The 9,640-nt window shown below is 34.7% G+C and overlaps 1 long non-coding RNA gene across 1 annotated transcript; it reads left to right on the top strand.

The window, feature by feature from the left end:
- The first annotated feature begins 1,678 nt into the window (after positions 1-1,678).
- LOC145801036 (uncharacterized) lies at positions 1,679-2,751 on the top strand. The gene is made up of 2 exons (XR_014341855.1): positions 1,679-1,782; positions 2,383-2,751. It is a non-coding gene; the product is annotated as an uncharacterized LOC145801036 (long non-coding RNA).
- The last annotated feature ends 6,889 nt before the right edge of the window (positions 2,752-9,640 follow it).

Raw genomic sequence — 9,640 nt, 5'->3', positions numbered from 1 at the left:
TTCATTTAGGTTCATTTTATTGCTGATAATAAATTTTTTATATTTATTATTATGGTTCATTTTACAGGGTCAAATTCTAACTTTAGTGGAGTATCTGCTTCTGCTATACCGTGCCTTGTTCCCAGCACCAGTCTGGTATCGTTTCTTCTTGAACAAAGAATATGGGAGCCTCTTTTCATCATTAATGACTGGGCTGTACCTAACCTTCAAGCTCACATCTGTAGTTGAGAAGGTATTGAGTATGCCCAGCTTCTGTTGTTCGGTTTCTTTTATTGTTGGCAATTTTGGGGTGGTTGTTTTTTTTTTAGTAATAGTTTTTTTGTACATGGTTTTTATTCCTTTTCTTCCCCAATTCGTCTATTGGTTGGTGGTTTTCAGGTCCAATCTTTCTTTGCTGCGTTGAAGGCATTGTCTCGCAAAGAGTCATTATGGTGCTTACGCAACTTCAGAGCAGGTAGTGCAGTTTTCATTTTTCATGCACCCTACTGAGCAATTTCCATAAGTTGAATCATGTGTTGCTATGTCACTGATAAATATCTCTTTGGAATACCTTTTTTTTTTTTTTTTCTTTTCCTTCTATATTCCTGTACATGTTTATTATGTATGACGTTAGAGGTTTTGACCTGACATGATGGCAAGTGGTCATCTGCCCCACCACTATGGCGTGGTTTGACTCATGAGAATTAGCCGCTCCGCCAAAAAGTGGGAGTACGGTTGGCTACCTGCTACCTCTCATTAGGGTTTTAAATATAGTTTGGTTTGTCTCTAACCAGCCCCTTCGAACTAGAATTTCATGCCACTGAGTTGTATACACCCCGGTATATCAGTGTGACTAAAATATTGCTAATGAATCTTTTGTTACTGAAGGCTTCTACATTACTCACAAATCACGACTGATAGGGTCTGTTCTCACAACTCCAACCCATTTTTCTTAGCATTATTTTTGTTGAGACTGTGTGTTGAACGACCACATTCCCTGTTGGTGATGTGGATTATTTTCACTTTTTATGTGACTAGTTCCTTGTCATTGGTTGGTGCTTCACATTCTTGTCTCATTTACACATCTGTCTTAACATCCTCTACTTAGTTACTCTCTTCTATCTTAAAAGAGTCTCATCTTTTATATGATACATTTTGATCACATGTCATACCAGCACATTTAATCCTTCATTTCTTCCCCTCTACTTGATATACTTGATGGTCTTCTACATGTTACATGGACTTGGAAGTTGGGTATGGGTGCATACGTAGAGATCAGACCCATCAAACCTCAAATTTAAAGGGTATGTGGACTTGAAAAAAAAAGTTTATATTTTTATATTTTTAATTTATCATGTAAAGTATCGGACGGACACATATCCCACACCTTTGTCCAAATGTCAGGTGTCTGACATGGATATTTGTCAAACTTCATTTTTCGATGAATTCGATTAATGAAGATGTTTGGATTTGTTCCATTGGTAATTGATGATAGCCTTTGTTCACAGTGATGTGTTTGAGAAAAAAATGTGAATAACAACTCCTCACTATGTGCTCTCCATTTATGATGCCTTTTTGATTTGCTTTGTAGTGTTTTGACCTCGTGCTTGTTAATAATTGCTTTGAGTGGATTCTTCAAGAATATTTACTATTTAAGGAAAAGTTATTAACTTATTCAGCTTGATGCGATCTAATGTAGGTCAGTGCAGCGGGTGATTTGTGTGCTATCTGCCAGGAAAATATGCATGCTCCAATCTTGTTACGTTGTAAACACATATTTTGTGAAGACTGTGTATCGGAATGGTTAGCTTTCTGTCCTCTGTTCAGCTTGTTTTTTGTGTGCTTCGGTGTATTTGTTTTAGCGGAGCATTTATATACTTCAAATTGTTATTATTTAATGAATTTTTGGTGGTTGTGCTCTTTGATTGCTTTCCATTTATAGCATTTTGTGTTCTTTTGATAAAATATGGTAAAATATCCACCTCTCCAAACAAGAAGCAAGTAGGTGGAGAACCTGTTTGGTGGATTGCTTAACTAGTCGCCCAACCCCTCTTGGACTTGAAAATTGGAAGCCTGACAGTAATATAGTATTTTGGGGCTCTAATAAATGTGCTCGAAGTCTATCACTAGAAAATGTATGATGAAGAATTTCTCAGTGTAACATTAAGGATGTGTTTGGATCAAGGATTTGAGGAGGGGGATTTGTCATGAAAAGGAAAAAGGAAGGGAAAAGTGAATGAAAGTCTTGTGGTGTATTATGTTCGTTCAAAGCAAAGTTCTATTAAATAGATGGAATTTGATTGTGATTTCAGAGTGCCATTAACGGCTGCACTGAATCTATCAAAACATGAATTTCCTACTTCCAATTTCTGTATGGGATAAAAAAGAGTCCCGTGTTTCCAGGTTCGAGAGGGAAAAAACATGCCCACTGTGCAGAGCTTTGGTGAAACCTGCGGATCTCAGATCATTCGGTGATGGATTGACTAGTCTGTTTTTCCAGTTATTCTGAAAACTTCAAGTACTGTCTTGGCCGTGGAGATTTTTCTGCTTTGAAGCTTAAAACCTTTGCTCAAAGCAGCCATCTCCTTATCATGTCAACATCACAGGTAAAATCTGACCAAATCCGGCCCAGCCTAGTTCTTGGGCCATCGCTGGAAGTTAGTGTCGTATGTTGTATTCAAAAAAGTTGTGTATGTAATTGGGGCCTTTTTCTTTGAGGTCCAACAATATATGTACCACACTGTCCAGTTGCCGTAAATGAAAGCTTTCCAATAAATGTTTTGTTGCCTTGCAATGCATTAAATGTATTATATTCTTATATCAAAGAGCTTCAATGATGGTTTGGATGTTTTGCAATGTTGTTACATAAAAAATTTGAGTTCTGTGCCTACTGTGATGGATGGAGAAATGAGAAACATGAGTTTGACACGGGGTATGACTTTACATGATAAGAATGGTGATGGACTGAGAGATGAGAAACATGACACAGGGAATGATTTTACATGATAAGAATGGTGCTTGTTTGTCGTATTCGTTTTGCTCTGTTTAGTTTTTAGTTTTTGTGGCATATTGCAGAGCTGTGTGAGAAAAGTATTGGTCACCTTTGTACAAAAATGTAGATGTACTTCATATTGCCAGAATCAAGGCAGTGCTTGGTTGATATCATTCAGTTTTCAACTTTAAAGCTTCCCTTCCTTTACCTGGGGTTTTATTAATGAGAAAACTGTCTCTGGCTTTATCTAGGGAGGCCTTCTAGCTGTACATCTCAACCTTTGTTAATTTTGCCATTTAATATTAGGTTAGTTATATATATGGTGATTAATAATTACTGACAATAGGCTTGAGAATTAGATTCTAACCACTCCATGATCTCACTTCCAATCCCCGATGATTTTCGAGCCCCGGTCCCCGCCCCAACTAGCCCCGATCTAAAATTACATGTATACCCCCTATTTATATATAAGTTTATGTTTAGGGTTTGGTTGAAAGAAGAGAGAGGTCCTTGCCGCTGTTCTCACTCTTACTCTCACCACCGCTGTTCTCTCTCCTCCTTCACCGCCGCTGTTCTCTCTCTCTCTCACACACATGACATCGACAACTGCTGCTCACAGAGGCAGACTTGAAGTTTCTCTTTGTCTCCTAAACAAAAGAATTATGCTAAGTAGGAATTGATATCCTTCATCGTAGTTGTATGTAGTATCAAATGCTTCCTTTATGTAGTATCTATATTAGTTTTTGTACTTTTTTTGCTGATTCTGAATGATTTCACAAATGGGAAAGAAAATGAAGGTTCAATCTCTCTCTCTCTCTCTTAACTAGATCTAGGAATTTCAGTTTCAGATCTAAGTGTATATATGTATGTATATATATATGTATATATATATATTTATGTAGTATACTAAATGACTGCTTAGGAAAAGTAAATGAGAGTTAAAGGGTAGTACCTTTAGCATATTGTAATAAGAATTTCAAAATTGTTGAATTTATCTCATGACATTTGAAGTACAAACTTTCAAAACTTTTTCTAGATTTTTGTTTAGAGAAATAGAGAAAAGTACACTTCTGGTTGCAACTTGCAAGTAATGATTGCTAGATCTCCGATCACTGTGGAATCTAGATTTCTAAACAAAAATCTAGAAAAAGTTTTGAAAGTTTGTACTTCAAATGTCATGAGATAAATTCAACAATTTTGAAATTCTTATTACAATATGCTAAAGGTACTGCCCCTTTTATACTTTAATGCCCTTTAACTCTCATTTACTTTCCCTAAGCAGTCATTTAGTATTCCAACACCAAGTTATTTAATCCTCTAACAAAATACATGAATTCCTATTTCAGATTCCCAGAACTAATCATCGGATTAGTTTTCTGTCAATCAGTTTTTTTTTTCACCGTTCATTTTTTTTTATACAAAACTGATTTGATCACGTAATTATTGATATCCGATCAACGTGATTTTTTATAGGCATATAGTATTCAACGAGTTCTACATATTGGTCCTGTTTGGTGTAGCTGTTAAAACAAATAATAGATTGTAGCTTAACAGATTATAGATTATGACTTTAATCAGAAGTTATTAATCTGTTTAGTGTAGCTGTTGGATTATAGATTTAAGTTGCTGAGTAGTGTTTGTTAAATAAACTGTACAGTAGCTTTTTCAATCAACTTTTATTTTTTATTATTCACTATTTGTCTACATTTTTTATAAAAAAAAAAATAATAATATTCTATAGTCTATTTAGGCCTTTTTCTATTTTAAAAAAATAAAAAATAAAAAAATCTAAGAGTATAACCGTGAATTAATATGTCCACAATAAAAGCTGATAATCAGAAGTAAGGGGTGAACAGCTTTTAAGAATCAGTTTTTTTGATTTAAAATAAGTTATTAGAATCAGAAGCTGTTTGAAATAAGTTTAATCAAATAGCTCAAAATAACTTTTTAAAAGTTAGAAGCCATAAGTTGGTTCAAAAAAGTCCTGCCAAACACCCCAATTGAAGGGTTTATTGAAACGGGTCCCGTGGTGGGCCCCCATGGGCCCAACAGCATCATCCAATCTGATCTAAGACTGGAGGGAAGCCGGGCTCTTATTTGAATCCTTTATTTTAGAGAGTTAACTATGTATATTAGTCATATATAAAATTAGATATACTCGATAATCATAATTTATATAATTTGTTATGCTTGTTAAAATAAAGATAATAATAATAGATAGTCTATTTTTAAAAATAAACTTGTCATCTATATTTTTGGAGACAAACACGATAAATTGAATAGATTATAATTATCGGATTGACCTAATTTTTTATACGAATAATATAAATGTCCGATAAAATGAATAGATTGAAAAACTAATTTAAAATAAAATAAAATAAAATAAAAAGTTGATTTTTTTACTATCTTTAGGTTGTGTTTGGTTTATGGATTTGGAGGGGAATTTGTAAAGAAAAAGGAAAAATGTGTGTGCAACGTAGGTGAAATGTTGTTATATTTTAGTCACATTTTACTTACTTTTTTCAAATCTCTCATCAAATTCATTAACCAAACACAATCTTATTGAATATCAAAAATATATATTTTATTTTAAAAACTTTTAGGAGTGGTTTGAAAATTAACTGTTAGTTGATTTTTTAAAGTTTTTTCAACAAAAAGAAATGCAAAAAAATAAAAATAATGTAACAACTTATAATGACTTTTAACTTCTAAACTAAAATAGCTCATACCCAAATGGGAGATTCCTCAACACAACATAAGACAGACTTAAAGAATAAAGAAATTGGAGTTTTCAAAAATAATTTCCCAAATTTTCCATTAGTATTTTTAGTAATTTTTAGAAATAGTTTACTTTTTAGATCCAATTAATCTTGATATATTTAAAAAGTATAAAAAAAAAATAAAAAAATCATTGAATACAGCTAAATATAAAAACATAGTGAAATTTTGTATTTTTTGTATTCGGTGGATTTTAAATTTTTTTGTTCACAAATATTATATACTGTTTAAATGCATCTAGGTTATATGTATTTAAAAAATAAAAAATTATTGTGTAAAATATTAAAATAATTTATTAAAAATAAAAAAAATAATTTTCAAAAAAATGTAAACCAAAGAAGGTAAATGTTTGGATAAATTACAAATACATCCCCTCAGGTTTGCTTAAAATATGAATTGTTTCCTGTAGGGATGGCAACGGGCTGGGGTAGGGCTGTGGATCACACTTATAGCGATCCCGGTTTCCCTTTCCTGTATTTGTTATACTCCGGACTTTGGTTCCGTGGAGTTGGAGGTTGTATACTTTGTTGTTATCATTTAATTCTTTATGTTTGAGTTTTAGGATGTGTTGAACGTGTTTCGAGTAGATAGGTCGAGCCTTGGTCTAGATCCTTGTTGCCGGGTTTTTGGTCGTTCCGCTCGAGCGGGTTGTTTGGCGCTCGAGCGGATATTGCACACTCCCAGTATTTTGGTGCTCTGCAAAACTTCTGCAAGCATGTTTTTCACGCTCGAGCGGGTATCTTTACGCTAGAGCGGGTCGCGCTCGAGCGGGTAGGTTGGCGTTCGAGCGGGTAGTACTTTGTCTGTGAAAGTTCTGGGAGGGGGAAATCTACGCTCGAGCGAACTGGTTTTCACGCTCAAGCGGATGTACTTTATTCTTGTGTCTTGGCGCTCGAGCGGTCCTTATTGCGCTCGAGCGGACCTAGCTTTTTGTTCTTGACGCTCAAGCGTCCTGTTCTCTGCTCGAGCTGGAATGCTGTATAACAGAGGGCAGCTGGGCATTTTTGAATCATTTTCTACACTTCCTCCCTCTTTCTTACTTTCCCAAAAACGTTTTTGAGAGCCTCTTTCTCTAGAAACTCCATTCTCTTTAGGGTTTGATCTAGTTAGAGTGCTTTCCTTTCCTTTGGCCTTTGTAAAAGTTGTGTTGATCGTCGAGGGCTTCGTTTTGATCCGTGGATCTTGGAGTTTGGAGCATTTTGGTTTTCTTCATCTTCTTCCCTTGGGCTCCGAATTTGAGGTAGGGATTCCTACTCACTCTTATGGTCTTTGACATAGATTTTTGGTTGTTTTGATAAAGTGTTGAAGTTGGGTAAATTTTGGGACTTAGAGTTTCAAAATGTTAAAAGAGGGTTTTGCTATTTTGATTCTAAAATGTGTAATTTGGGTTTCAAAATAATGATATTGTTGTTGGATGTTGATATTGGAACCTTTGGGTTAATATTGAGAGTTGGGGGAAAAAGCCCTAATTTGTTGTATAAATTAATTGGTATAATTAATTTTGGAAAGTTGTGATTTTATGGAATTGAGTTGGAAATAATGAAATAGACTCATTATATGGGTCCGTTTGGCAAGGAAGGTTGGGGCTAAAATAGCCACAAAAGACAAAATAGGCTATTTTAGCCACAACAAACAAAACATCACATCCAACCCATAATCATTACACTCTTCTCTCACAAAAAAAGTCAAAAAAGCCAAAAAGCCCTTCCCAAACCAAGCTTTTTAGCCCAGGCTAAAATAGCCAAAAAAGCCAAAAAGCCAAAAAGCCAACCCACTTCCCAAACAAAGGCAGGTGGAGTTGGATTTGTTAATCGCTCACTTTTGAAAACATTGATATTTTATCTGTTGGAGCTTTTATTATCTGTTTAGAAATAATTGCTTGGGCTACCGGTGGAGGGTAGTTTTGATTGATGTAGACAACGCATGGTGATTAGGCAAACTAAAACTAATCAATTGGATGTGTCATAGAGTATGACAGTTGATAGGATACATTAACGTTATGTATTGATTGATTGTATATAACCTATGTGTATATACGTTGTGTGTGTGTGGGAGGAGATAGGGATGTACTCCACGGTTTAGGGAAAGATAGGGGATGTACCTCTAAACCAGAAGTTGTGTAGGAGGAGATAGGGGATGGACTCCACTGATACAACTCATATACTTGTCAGTTAATATGTTGATACAGCTCATATGCTTATCTATGGAAGTGTTGATATAGTTCATATGCTTGTCTGTTGAAGTGTGGATATAGCTTGTATGCTTATCTGTTAAGATGTTGATATAGCTTATATGCTCATCTATCGAAATGTTGATATAGCTAGTATGCTTATCTAATGTAAAATGGGAAAGATTTAATATGAGTCGCTATCTCATGTTAGTTGTTGGCCAGGTTCTGAGCCATTGTTGTTAATTGTAAACATGATAAGAAATGGAAAATGAAAGGAAACATGGACATAGTGGTCATGTAATGGAAATGGATTATGAATTGATTTATGGGAATTAAACATTTATCAATTGCTAATATCTTAGTTATTGCTTATACTGTGTTTATCATATCTTTACTGGGCGTTGGCTCATCCTATATTGGACATTATTTTCAAGTACAGGTAGTATGCCACCTCCAAGGACATAACTTGGATGGTGATGAGAGTTGAAAACTCTTTTTGTTTATTTTGTTTGTATTACATGTATATTAAGCAAAGGGCTTATTTTGTATAGAGTTAGTATTCTTTTTTTTTTGTGTAACCAAGTATTGACTTGGAAAGCTGTAAGCCCATAGGGCATTTGCTTTTGTTGTTAACATGTAATACTGTTGTAAGAACTACTCTAATGAATAGGAATGGTTGGTTTCGTTTATATCCATGCATGTTTAAAGTGATGGGTTTTATGTATTATTTTGAGGGCGTTACAACTTGATATCAGAGCGTACCGGGTTCGAATACTTTGGGTACGTGGGAAGTGATTAGGATCACAATGGGTTTCTCTCGCTTGGTTAGATACTTAGATGTAATGTTATGTGCTTATGTGATAACACGTTTATGTGACTATATGGGTATGAGATTTAATTTCTAGGATATTGATTGGATTCTTTGATTTCTGTGAGTCTTGTTGGAAAAGCACTTGATCAATGCTGTTTCTAACCGGAACTCTAGTAATGTCTCGGGACTGTTATTATCCGGAAATGAAATTCGTAAGTGCTTATGTGTTTATGTGTTTAAGTGGAATGAATTACAGTTGTCCATGCATTAGGACGTAAGTGTTATAGCTTCGGCACATTTGTGAATGTGCTAATAGTCTTGGTTACCTTTATTAGGATGTCAGGACGAGGACGTGGTAGGCGTGGTAGGCAGAAGATGCCTTTACCGGATGATATTCCGGCAGTGCAGGAGGGAGTTGGTCAGGCCAACGTGGCCAAGCCAGCAGGTCAGAATTTTTTATTTAACAGAATTAACTGTGAAAATGTAGTTTATAACTGTTCTCCTATATAATAACAAAATTATATAAATTATTAATTGAAATAAAATTTTAACAATATTAAAAACTATTAATTAACTTAATAATTTATTAATAATTTTTTTTTATTTATTATAAAATTAAAATTCTTGTGGGACATATTGTAATTTGAGTAATGATTCATCCCCTTTTTTCCCACCCCCTTTGACTCCCTCTCTCTCTCATTGGTTACCTTTTCTTTTTCTTTTTCTTTTTTTTCCTGCTCCTCCAATCACCCCTGCCACATGGTAAAGGGGGTGACCCCCAAAAGGAGTCCAAGCATTATTCTTGTAATTTTTAGAATTACAAGAAGTGGAGCGTGTTCGTAAATGTTTTTAAAAAGTGTGGCTTTCTATGCCAAAACTCATCCAAGTGTGATTTGCGGTAACATAAAAC

Source organism: Camellia sinensis, chromosome 10 (assembly GCF_055761805.1).
Source record: "Camellia sinensis isolate YWXY chromosome 10, ASM5576180v1, whole genome shotgun sequence".
NCBI classification, from domain to species: domain Eukaryota; kingdom Viridiplantae; phylum Streptophyta; class Magnoliopsida; order Ericales; family Theaceae; genus Camellia; species Camellia sinensis.
This window is presented reverse-complemented; position numbering and strand designations above follow the sequence as displayed.